This window comes from Martes martes (assembly GCF_963455335.1).
Source record: "Martes martes genome assembly, chromosome: 7".
Taxonomy (NCBI): Eukaryota; Metazoa; Chordata; class Mammalia; order Carnivora; family Mustelidae; genus Martes; species Martes martes.
In genome coordinates, this window is record NC_137894.1 from 63,519,455 (window position 1) to 63,531,529 (window position 12,075).

General features: G+C 47.6%; 1 pseudogene across 1 annotated transcript; it reads right to left on the reverse strand.

The window, feature by feature from the left end:
* Window positions 1-4,293: 4,293 nt before the first annotated feature.
* LOC308346663 (signal peptidase complex catalytic subunit SEC11A-like) lies at window positions 4,294-5,069 on the reverse strand (annotated as a pseudogene). The gene is made up of 2 exons: window positions 4,821-5,069; window positions 4,294-4,615 (listed from the first exon to the last, which is right to left on the reverse strand). The product of its transcript is annotated as a signal peptidase complex catalytic subunit SEC11A-like (transcript).
* Between the last annotated feature and the right edge of the window lie 7,006 nt (window positions 5,070-12,075).

Genomic DNA, 12,075 nt, shown 5'->3' on the forward strand with positions numbered 1-12,075 from the left:
CGTTGCTGCCCCTTTGTGCCCCTTTTTATGGGAGGTGGGGTGGCTCTGGTTACTCATTTCGTAAAGGGAAAGATCCAGGATTTCTGAAAGGGACACATTTTGCATCAAATATAATGTCATTAACTGTTGGAAATTTATGGTAATGATCTCTAATCCTCACAGCAAGTCTGAATGCATGGGATTATTTTACACCTAAGGAAGTAGAGAAGCCAAGCAGTTTGCTCAAGGTCACCCACTGCCTTTCCTCTTTCATGTTATCTCTGGAGGAGGGCGGGGAGAATCTTGAGACTTCGGCACACTCAGCAGCCAGGCAGCCCGCTGTGGAACTGTGGAACTGTCCCACTTCCTTCTTAGAGTCCTCCTTAGCTCTAGGGGCACACTTGCCAACCGCCTCCTCTTGAAACCAATTCCAGCTCCGTGGTCCCCAGAGTTTCTTGAATGTGGAATGGGAAGGCCTTCCCCTTCTAGACAAAGGCTTCCAACAGAAATGCCCCCCAAGGGAAGTGGATTCTCTGTTAAATTCACAGTCAGCACTTTTCCTTTGATTGTCGTCTGTTGGAGGGAGGAGGCCACAGAACCTGAGGGGGGACCCTGGAAAGGTGAGGCTACCAAGGGCAAAACAGGTGTCATTTATGTCACAATTGGTATTGGGCTGGATCTTCCAAGTCGGTGGCCTGAAGTCTCCATTTCCTGGTGTGTTGACCCGGCCGGTGCCGCTGCCATGTGGGCAGTCGCGAAGACCAGACAGCCTGATGGAAAACAGCATCAGGGAGTACCTCCCCTTTCCAGATCCTCCCACCACTCCCAAACCACGCTGCACTACCACAGCTCCCAAGGCGGGGGGGTGGGGGGGTGTTGCAGGTGAGCGAGGGAGGGCTGGCTACCCAGAGAGTCCTCTGGGCAGTGGGAGGGCTGGAGCTGGTGTTGCTGAGCTCTGCCTGGCTCCCTGGCCTTTGCAGCTTTGTTGGATGTTTCCCCTGCTGCTGGGAAGGACATGCAGGAAGCCCAGGAATTGATTCCTCCCACCACCTCCACTGCCTGCTCAATAAATACTGATTAACTCAGTGAATCAGTCCCGGAACCCAGAATATGGCCCTGCTGGCCAATGTGTGTGCTCTTGCCAGTGCCTGGCACCTTGTGGGCTTTCCATCAACACCAAGGGCCCCACCCAGCCAGCACTCCCAGCATGAGGGTGGGGTGTACCAGTGGAGACCTTCGAAGAAAGACCCTGAAGATAGGCTAGGTGGTGGAAGGGGGAGGCCAGCTCATGGATCCTAAAGGAGAAAAGGGGCCACATCTTCAGCAGCTACCTCTTGCCGGCCACCTTCAGCTCCTGTGGCTGTGGATGTGAAGTCACTAATGGACTGCCTGTCCCTGGCTCTCAGGCCATCCCGGTCAGCCTCACTTCTGTGTACTCAGTCTGGCCTCTTCCTTCTGGGTTTTTTTACTACCTTTGGGAGAACAGTGGGGGCCTGTGGGCAAGTCGCTTGGGCCAGAAGTTAGGAGTGCAGGAGACAGGATTTAGTGGGTATTTGCCTTTTCCTGAACTGTCCTCTGCACACCATCTCAGCCTAGGCTTGGAATACAGAAGGTCAACAATGGGACCTGCATTCCTGAGCAGGAGGCAGATCCCTGCCACCTCCACACACCCCCAACACGTGCACACACACACGTACACACACACACACACACACACACACACACAAGTCCCGGGAGGTTCAGGGAGGAGCAGGGTGAGGAACAGGCAGCAGGGAAGTTGTGTGGCCAGGAGCTCCTCACAGAGCAGTCTGCGCCCCCACTGACTGGATCCCCCACTCCTGATTCCCCCCTCTTCTTAAAACCCTACTAGAGTCGAACACTGAGCTCCTCCCTGGGTACCTGGAAGAGGGACAGGACGTACAGCTGATGTTCCTGCCAAGAGACTGCTTGGCAGATCTTACCATCAGTGGGGTGGAGAAGTAGCCTCTATCCTCAGGGTCTATGACCCATTACAGCGAGGAGAGACAAGGGTTTGATGCCAGGATTTGGGGTTCTGTTTTTTTTTTTAAGATTTTATTTATTTGAGAGAGCACAAGCTGGGGAAGCAGCAGAGGGAGAGGGAGAGAAGCAGACTCCCTGCTGAGCAGGGAGCTTGACACGGGGCCCAATCCCAGGACGCCGGGATCATGACCTGAGTGTAAGGCAGACACTTAACTGAGCCAGCCAGGTGCACTGGGTTCTTTGGAATCCTAGACCCCTCACTGACTCACTCATTTGCCACATCACTTCCCCACTCCAAGTCTTGGTTTCCTCCCTTTTTAACAGAAGGACAGGGCAAGATGATCTCAAGGTCTCTATCACCACTGTTCTTGTCACCAGCTAGACCCTAAGACCTGATCTCCCGCCCATTTGCTTGTACTCACCGACCTTTGTTCCATTTTTCCCGTAAGTTATTCTTTCCAGCTTATCTCTTAACTCAGGCAAAAGACTGAATAAGCATAACATCCCACGACGGAAACCAAAATTCAAGCAATAACGTCTGCCCTGATAAGATCCAGATGACCCAGACCACTTTGCCTGAAATGCCCAACCCAAGTCGCACAGAGGAGCCATGGAGTGGCCTCCAGGATGACTGGCAATTACCTTTATCTCATTATAATGCTAAAATCTCCATCCAAGGAGGAGCACAAGCCTCCTTTACGTAATATAAAATGTATGTATGCACGACCCTATGCCCCACTCTACATACCATGACAAGAATCCCCTTTTTAAATGGTAATCCTAACCCAAAATAGGAGGAACTCATCCACCCTTGCTTGGAAGGGTGGGGGGCGGTCACAGCTTTGGAAGTTATTTCCCATGATTGTACTTGCTGCAAATAAACTGTAGATTGTGCAACAACTTACCTGGTGTAGTTTCTACCTGCCACTCACCAAGGAGGGAACACACATGAGTTCAGTTATAATATTATACAGGGTTCCCATCATGCTAAAGCCCTGGGAAGTGAGGACCCCTTGTGATGGCGGGGTTGGGGGGCAGGCCTTAGGCTGGAGGTGTGAGGGCCTTCTTGGGTTTCAGTTCCAGTCCTGTGTGTGTGTGTATATATGTGTGCGTGAGGAGGTCACCTGAAGGAGGGAGATGAGAGGAAGCGGTGGTGGGGTTGCTGCCTATGGAAACACCTGCCTCTTGGGCATCACCTTGTTCTGCTGCTTGGCCTCGGGCCCCCAGGTATGGTCCTGAGGAGGTCTGCACAATCCAGAGCTGGGCCCTAGGAGATCTGGCCCCATCCCTGCTGGGGTTACTGATTCACCTTTCTGCGCTCTTTGTAGGACTGGAGGCAGAAGCACAACCTAGCAGGGGGTGGGGGACCCCAGCAATCCATCCATAATTAGGAGGGAGCTCTGGGAAGAAGGTGAGCCTAGGCCAAAAGTGGGCCCGTTGTGGGCACAGCGGCGGTGCAGCTCCATTGGGACCAGCTCCAGCCTTCTGGGGGGTAGTGCTGAAGCCCCATGTGTCCTGCCTACTCTCACAAGCTCTCTGTTCGCTGAACCCCCTGCTGCTTGATCCTGGAGCCTGTCCCACAGACCTGCCTCAGCTCCTCTTCCCTGTAGGAATGGCAAGAGGCTCAGCTATTTAGTTCTGTGCAGAGCCCTTGTCACCAGGAGATAACAGTGTGTGTGCCTCCCCTTATCACATATGTTCATACATTGTGAAGAAAATAAAGCCAGATAAGTAAGAAGAAGAGAAAATCAGCCATAATCTGTCCTTTAAGGATGCTAATAAGTGGGAGACCTTCCTTCCAGCTTTTCCCTGTGTATCTCCATACGTCTCTAAAGCTGTACACACGTATTTATAATCAGGAATGGGAATATACTTTACCTACGTTCCCTCCATTTTCACCCATAACAAGTAACGCCTTTTTTTTTTTTTTTGCTGTTTACTTAACAATCACAATTCCCATTAACGAAATTTAACAATAACTGCTTCACACCATCTAACACCCTATCAATCCAAGTCCAACTTTCCCTAATTACCTAAAAAAAGTGACTTTCTCCACCTCATTTTCTTCTTCTTTTCTTTTTCTTTCTCTCTTTCTCTCTCTCTCTTCCTCCCTGCCTCCCTTTTCTCCTTTTTTTTCCTTTTCAGCTCAACCTTTTAATATAAAAAAATTCACTGGTGTACAAAATATGAAAGCCTGAAAATGACAACATATGAAATCCTGTGATTGAGAGTCCCCTCAAGTGTGCTCTGTGGTGCCCAGCCCCTCCCCAATACATACCCCAGTGTGGAAACAGAAACTAATGCAAACCACTGCTAACAAGCTGTGCAGACAGGTGCATTCTCCACTCCACCAATCACAGACCAATGTCTACTCCAAACATTCAGTAAGGAAAAGCAGGGCATCTTCCAGAAGCAGAAGGCAAACTTCTTACGATGGACCAGCACAAATACACCCAGCTGAAAGGGTACTGCCTACTTAAATTTAGGATAGTCATTCATGAGGAGCATCACAATAAGGAACAAACCCCTTGCTTTCCCCACAACATCTTTCCTCTGTAGCCAGTACTGTCCCTGTTTATAGAGGCCTCAGTCACCAACCACGTTATTATCTCCTTTTGTCAAAAATTTGGTATGTCTATTTTGCTTCTTTAAAAAAAAAAAAAGGTTTTATTTATTCGTCAGAGAGAGAGAGAGAGCACAAGCAGGGGGAGAGGCAGGCAGAGGGAGAAGTAGGCTCTCCGCTGAGCAAAGAACCTGGCTTAGGACTCTATCCCAGGACCCTGGGATCACGACCTGAGCTGAAAGCAAACGTTCAGCCGAGGGAACCACCAAGGCTGTCCCCATTTTGCTTCTCATGAGTCTTCAAGAGTCCAAGGAGTCTCTCTTCCTTCTATCCTAAAAACAACCATTTCTCCCAATCGAATGGTATCTTCAACTTGATTTGTTAAAAAAAAAGAAGATCTCTATGAATGCAGGTTCCGTGCTGCCCCGAGTACTACTCCAATTGGACTTTCACTTCCAGTTATGAGCACTAACCCATTCCAGATCATTAGAGCCGAGGAGATGATCATTCCAAAATTTAGGACTTGATAATACGGTGGAGCCCTGTCCCCAGGCTCAGCCTCCTGCTCCTCGCGAAGGTGGCGCCCTGGGTTAGCTGGGAGGTTGCCCTGCTCCAAGGCACTTTCTTGAATCAGGATCCAAACACATTGCCTGAGTGGTTAATATGTCTCTTAAGTTTCTTTTAATGTATTATAGTTTCCCTCCATTTTGTTTAAATGTCATTATTATGTTGAAGAAACTGGGTCATTTGTCCTCCATGTACTGTTTTCCATTTGTTTTCATTTAATAAATTGTCATATTCCTTTTTGTGTCAGTATTTACACACATCATTACTTTTAATCACCATATTCCATTGTGTGGATGTACTGTCACCCATTAAGCAAATCACAGTATTTGGGGTATTTGTATAGTCTACAGGGTTTGGGGCTTGCAATAAGGTTGCAATTATTAATTTATACATACATTTTTGTACTTCTTGCTTTCTAAAGTTATGTTTTTTTTTTATTTAATTTTTAAGTTTTATTTATTTATTTTTTTATAAACATATAATGTATTACTAGCCCCAGGGGTACAGGTCTGTGAATTGCCAGGTTTACACACTTCACAGCACTTCCAATCAGCACGGGAGTTTTGACCTGCTCCGTTTCCGACCTGGGCCGATTCACCCCTCCTTAGGCAACCTGGTGGTCCCCCGCTCCCGGGAGGTCACCATATTGATGCCGAACTTAGTGCGGACACCCAATCGGCATAGCGCACTACAGCCCAGAACTCCTGGGCTCAAGCGATCCTCCTGCCTCAGCCTCCCGAGTAGCTGGGACTACAGGCGCGCGCCACCACGCCCGGCACACTTCACAGCACTTACCATAGCACATACCCTCCCCAATGTCCATAACCTCACCACCATCTCCCTACCCCCCTCCCCCCCCCCCGGCAACCCTTAGTTTGTTTTGTGACATTAAGAGTCTCTTATGGTTTGTCTCCCTCCCGAGTCCATCTTGTTTCATTTATTCTTTTCCTACCCCCCCAAACCCCCCACGTTGCATCTCCACTTCCTCATATCAGGGAGATCATATAATAGTTGTCTTTCTCTGATTGACTTATTTTGCTAAGCATAATACCCTCTAGTTCCATCCACGTTGTCACAAATGGCAAGATTTCATTTCTTTTGATGGCTGCATAGTATTCCATTGTATATATACACCACGTCTTCTTTATCCATTCATCTGTTGATGGACATCTAGGTTATTTCCATAGTTTGGCTATTGTGGACATTGCTGCTATAAACATTCGGGTACACGTGCCCCTTCGGATCACTACGTTTGTATCTTTAGGGTAAATACCCAGTAGTGCAATTGCTGGGTCGTAAGGTAGCTCTATTTTCAACGTTTTGAGGAACCTCCATGCTGTTTTCCAGACTGGTTGCACCAGCTTGGATTCCCACCAGCAGTGTAGGAGGGTTCCCCGTTCTCCTCATCCTCGCCAGCATCTGTCATTTCCTGACTTGTTTATTTTAGCCATTCTGACTGGTGTGAGGTGGTATCTCATTGTGGTTTTGATTTGTATTTCCCTGATGCTGAGTGATGTGGAGCACTTTTTCATGTGTCTGTTGGCCATCGGGATGTCTTCTTTGCAGAAATGTCTGTTCATGTCCTCTGCCCATTTCTTGATTGGATTATTTGTTCTTTGGGTGTTGAGTTTGGTAAGCTCTTTATAGATTTTCAATACTAGCCCTTTATCGGGCATGTCGTTTGCAAATATCTTCTCCCATTCTGTTGGTTGTCTTTTGGTTTTGTTAACTGTTTCCTTTCCTGTGCAAAAGCTTTTGATCTTGATGAAGTCCCAATAGTTCATTTTTGTTCTTGCTTCCCTTGCCTTTGGCGACATTCCTAGGAAGAAGTTGCTGCGGCTAAGGTCGAAGAGGTTGCTGCCTGTGTTCTCCTCAAGGATTTTGATGGATTCCTTTCTCACATTGAGGTCTTTCATCCATTTTGAGTCTATTTTCGTGTGTAAGTTCTATTTCGTGGTGTAAGGAAATGGCCCAATTTCATTTTTCTGCATGTGGCTGGCCAATTTTCCCAACACCATTTGTTGAAGAGGCTGTCTTTTTTCCATTGGACATTCTTTCCTGCTTTGTCAAAGATTAGTTGACCATAGAGTTGAGGGTCTATTTCTGGGCTCTCTATTCTGTTCCATTGATCTATGTGTCTGTTTTTGTGCCAGTACCATACTGTCTTGATGATGACAGCTTTGTAATAGAGCTTGAAGTCCAGAATTGTGATGCCACCAACTTTGGCTTTCTTTTTCAATATTCCTTTGGCTATTCAAGGTCTTTTCTGGTTCCATGTAAATTTTAGATTATTTGTCCCATTTCTTTGAAAAAAATGGATGGGATTTTGATAGGGATTGCATTAAATGTGTAGATTGCTTTAGGTAGCATAGACATTTTCACAATATTTGTTCTTCCAATCCATGAGCATGGAACATTTTTCCATTTCTTTATGTCTTCCTCAATTTCTTTCATGAATACTTTATAGTTTTCTGAGTATAGATTCTTTGCCTCTTTGATTAGGTTTATTCCTAGCTATCTTATGGTTTTGGGTGCAATTGTAAATGGGACTGACTCCTTAATTTCTCTTTCTTCTGTCTTGTTGTTGGTGTAAAGAAATAAAGTTATGTCTTAATATGAAAAGCAGCCAGGGGCGCCTGGGTGGCCTAGTAGGTTAAGCAACTGCCCTTGGCTCAGATCATGATCCCATGTTCCAAGAACACTAAAGTGAATTATCTCCCTTGTCCCCCACTTTGTGGGGTGGGATGGGATGGTACTGCCATCATTGCTGGTATCACGGATTGAATTCCAAGGAACTTCTGAAGAAACTGTTTGTGATAAGCAGAAAGAGGACAATACATAACCTGGAAGAGAGTGAATGAGGAAAAAGCTGAGAGGCCAAGGAATTAGTAATCTAGGGCAGGGTGAAGAGTGTGACTCAGCTGTGGCCTTTGGAGACTGGGGCTGCTGGTTCTGAGGAGCAGCTGGGGTTTCTGCACAGCACAGGGGCAGACAGGCTCCAACCAGAACTTCCTGAGCCAACCCAGCTTGGCTTCTCCTGGTACCACATGTAAGAGTCCCATATCTTGCTGCACACCCAACAAAACTAGAACCTGAAGAACACCGTTGCCCCGTTCACTGGTTCCCCCAAACCATGCTGCCTTCTCTTAGAATAGGGTTCCAGAGGGAGTGAGGCTTCCAAGGGGAAAACAGGCATTGTTGGGGTGGTTGTCTGGGGAGGTGTTTCTGTCACCCAAAATATGTCTCATATTTTACCTCTCTCAGTATCATGGGCCTGCCTGGAGGAAAAGCTCCCATGCATTTGGAAGAGGTGGTAAAGAAAGAGACTAGCAGGGTGACTACATGTCATGACCTCCCTACAGTAAGAAAGAGGTAGGTACACGTTAGCCTATCCCATTTCCTTATGACTTTGAGCAAATCACTTCAATTCTTTAAGCCTCAAGCTTCTTCATCCTTTAAGTAAGAAAAATAATACCTAGCTCAGGGTTGTCATTAAAACAGAAAGAAGTGATTTTGAAGTCTTTTTTTTTAAAGGGTAGAATCAATATTTTATTGTCACTTATAATCAAATGGCAGTTGAGAGACACCTGGGTGGCTCAGTTGGTTAAGCGTCTGCCTTCTGCTCAGGTCATGATCCCAGCGCCCTGGGATGGAGTCCCACATGGGGCTCCTTGCTCCACGGGGAGCCTGCTTCTCCCTCTGCCTCTGCCTGCCCCTCGGTCTGCCTGTGCTCTCTCTAACAAATGAATAAATAAAATCTTTAAAAAAAAAAAAAGGCAGTTGAGTGTATAGCCTTCACGCCCGATCTTTCCTTTCTGTAAATAAAAAAGAACTACAAGTTTTAAACAGCCAACGCCTGGTTATGTTTTCAGAAAACATAATTAGATTAGTTCGTTCGTGGTGGCTTCAAGTTCTTCCTTATTGGTTTCCGAAAATCCCCCTCCGGAGTCCCGGTGCGACCTCCTGCTCTTCCGGCAGTCGTGCGCTCCTCCCCAGACCGCCCCCGTCATGGCGGCCTCCCTTCCGCCGCGGCAAGGACGGTGCGGGGGCGCTGAAGCCTATGCTCCTGGAAGCCCGAGTGTTTCGAGGACTTGCTTCCACGGTTTCTCTCTCTGCAGAATGAGAGAAGAGCGAAAGGGGGCTGCCACCAAATTCCAAGAGGCAAAGTCCACCAAAAAAGCCCGCTCAAGCCGCCCGCCCCGCCGAGCCGTGAGACAACACCAGGTACAGGAACCTCCAGCACCATGACTACACCCCGCACACCTCCAAGACCTCAGCCTGGGACCGGAGTCACCTCGCCACCGAGTGAGCCCTCCCCGGAGAGAGGAAACCTTCCGGTGTCTGGGCCGCAGAAAGAAAATCTGCTCGGGTCATGAGGCCTGACATGTAAAAAAGAAGGAAAGAAAAAGAAAGAGAGAGAGAGAGAGAGGAAAAGAAAAGGAAATTCACTCACCTTTTGTCCCTTTTTAAAAAATTGGAAGGTTGGCATGTATTTGGCTTCACACTGTGAAGCAACGCTCGGACTGTCATCCACGTCTACTTCAAGGAACACCAGGACGTTGGAAGACTTCTCCAAGAGGGAATGAAAGAAAGGATTGCTCATTTTGCAAGGCCCACACCACGTGACTGAGAAGTCAACAACTACAGGTTTATCTCCTATGTTTCCTGAAAAGCATACTGGCTCTCCATCTGTTTCACCATTTTGCTGGCTGGGGTCTGACACGTGGCTGTAAGGGCTGATGCAAGTATATCTAAAACTCCAGACAGAGCTTAGACTTGAAGTCTTCAGCTTGGTGAATGGCGCCATGATTGTTTTTACTAAATGCATGTGCCCTCACCTCTCCCTCACCAAACCTTATCTCCTCATCTGGTAAATGAGCAGGGGGACTGATCCCCAAGACTTTTCCAGCTCTGCGCCTGGAGTCTGGAAAGGCAATTGGAAGTATGTGAGAAGTTCCCAGAGTGGCAGGAAAGCCCTCAGCCCATCACGACCCAGCACCCTCAACCCTTCCACAGACCTGTCAGGGCGAGGACATAAGAAGTAGACCTGGAGGGCAGAGAGAGAGGGGGATTAGGAGCCAGGTAACTGTACTCGGGAGCTGCCTCTTACCTGCCTGCCCTGTGCTGCCCCTGAGACCTACCCCCCTCAGAGGAAGCCCTGTGCCCAGGAGCCCTGAGCAGTTGGCCCCAGTGGGACAGGGACTCCTAGAGGCCTGGAGGTATCCCCCCTGGTTAGCACAGTGCTTGGAACACACAGAAGGAGCTTTAGAAATATCTGTAACCTCATAAGCAGCCAGACCTCCCTCTCAGTTCCAAGCCATTGACATCCTGTCCATCAGCTTGAGCTGACCCCAGAGTGGCCAGGAGATCTCAGCAGAACTCATTGTGTAAAAGGGGAAGTCAAGCCCCAAGGACCCAGGAGGGGCATGTTGGGAGACTGCAGCAAGAGGAAGGCTCATCTGAGCTGCAAGTCCCCAGCCCTAGGAGACCCAGGAGACAGCCTGGAGTCCTAATAAGATGGGGACCAGCTGCCCACTTAAAACCTTTTGGTTTTAAGAGGGATTGTGGGGGACCCTGTGGTATGGTAAGAACAATACTGTATCAGGAGTCCTCGGTTCTAGGGCCAACAGAACCCCCCAACCCCAGCTAATTTTAGGAGAGCTAGTTAATTTGTGTGTGTTCTCAGGCATCTGTAGTGGGGTCAGTAACACCTGTCTCAGTATCATTATCATTTATACATTAGAATACTAAGCTGCTGTGAAAAGAATGAGGGAGTAATCAGAACAGCTAAATGCCCGAGTGCTCACTAGTGTATGGGCCAGACACTTGTAAGAAAACTTGATGTCTTAACTCACATCACCTTCAGATAACCCTGTGGATTAATATCATTCCTCCTATCTTAAAGCTGAGAAAACTGAGGTACAGGGGTTAAATAATTTGCCCCACTCCCCACTCCACCCACATATTTGCAAATGTTTGAATATGTGCAGGGGGGAAAAAATTCCTATGAGGATAGACACCAAACTGTTAATGACAGTTAACTCTGGAGGGAAAGATTTTGAAGTTTTGTATTGTTTGAAGGTAGGGGAACAGAAGGAATTTCTTTTTAAAAATCATGTACATTTCTTTATTGATTGAAAAAAAAATTTTTAAACCAGTATCATGTTTCACTTTTGGAATTTAAGAAAATGAATAAGGAGGGGTGCCTAGGTGACTCAGTGGGTTAAGTACCTGACTCTTGATTTCAGCTCAGATCATGATCTTGGGGTTTAGCCCCAAGTTGGGCTCCTTGCTCAGTGGGAAGTCTGCTTGAGATTCTCTCTCCCTCTCCCTTTGCCCCCCCTCACCCTGCTCTCTCTCTCTCTCTCTAAAGTAAATAAATAAAATCTTTTTAAAAAGAAAGAAAGAAAATGAATAAGGGAATCACAGTTCACTGGCTTTCAGACCTAATCACAGAAGAGTATAAGCAGCAGCACAGGTCCCCAAGGCAGGGGACACCCTCCATTCCCAAAAAGCCTTTGGCTGCAGACATTTCCCAGAATCAGTGAGACAGAGGGAGCTACATACCCTCAAGCAATTAGAACCCTACCCCAAGACCCAGCAGACCCCTGGGCAGTCTGGGCAGGGTGATTTGTTCCATCATGTGCCTAAGGGTCAATCATGTGACTTCAAGGACTTTGGGATAGATCCACTAGTTCTGGGAAGCCAGCTGCCTGCGTGCTTCAGCCATGAGACTGCACTGTTCGTCTTTTTAATTAATTGTCTTCTGTATCTGATGACTGGCGGAGTGACCTCCAACAGCAGGTCAGTCTTTGGTGTCTCCTGTGAGTCCCCAGATGTCTGCATCTTTTGCTCTTAGCCATGTTTATTGGGCTTCATTGCACTGAGTTTTGTTTTTGAATCACTGATGACCCTTCCACTGTCGGAGGAATTCAGCTGGTAGTCACTATAGCCGTGACAATGGT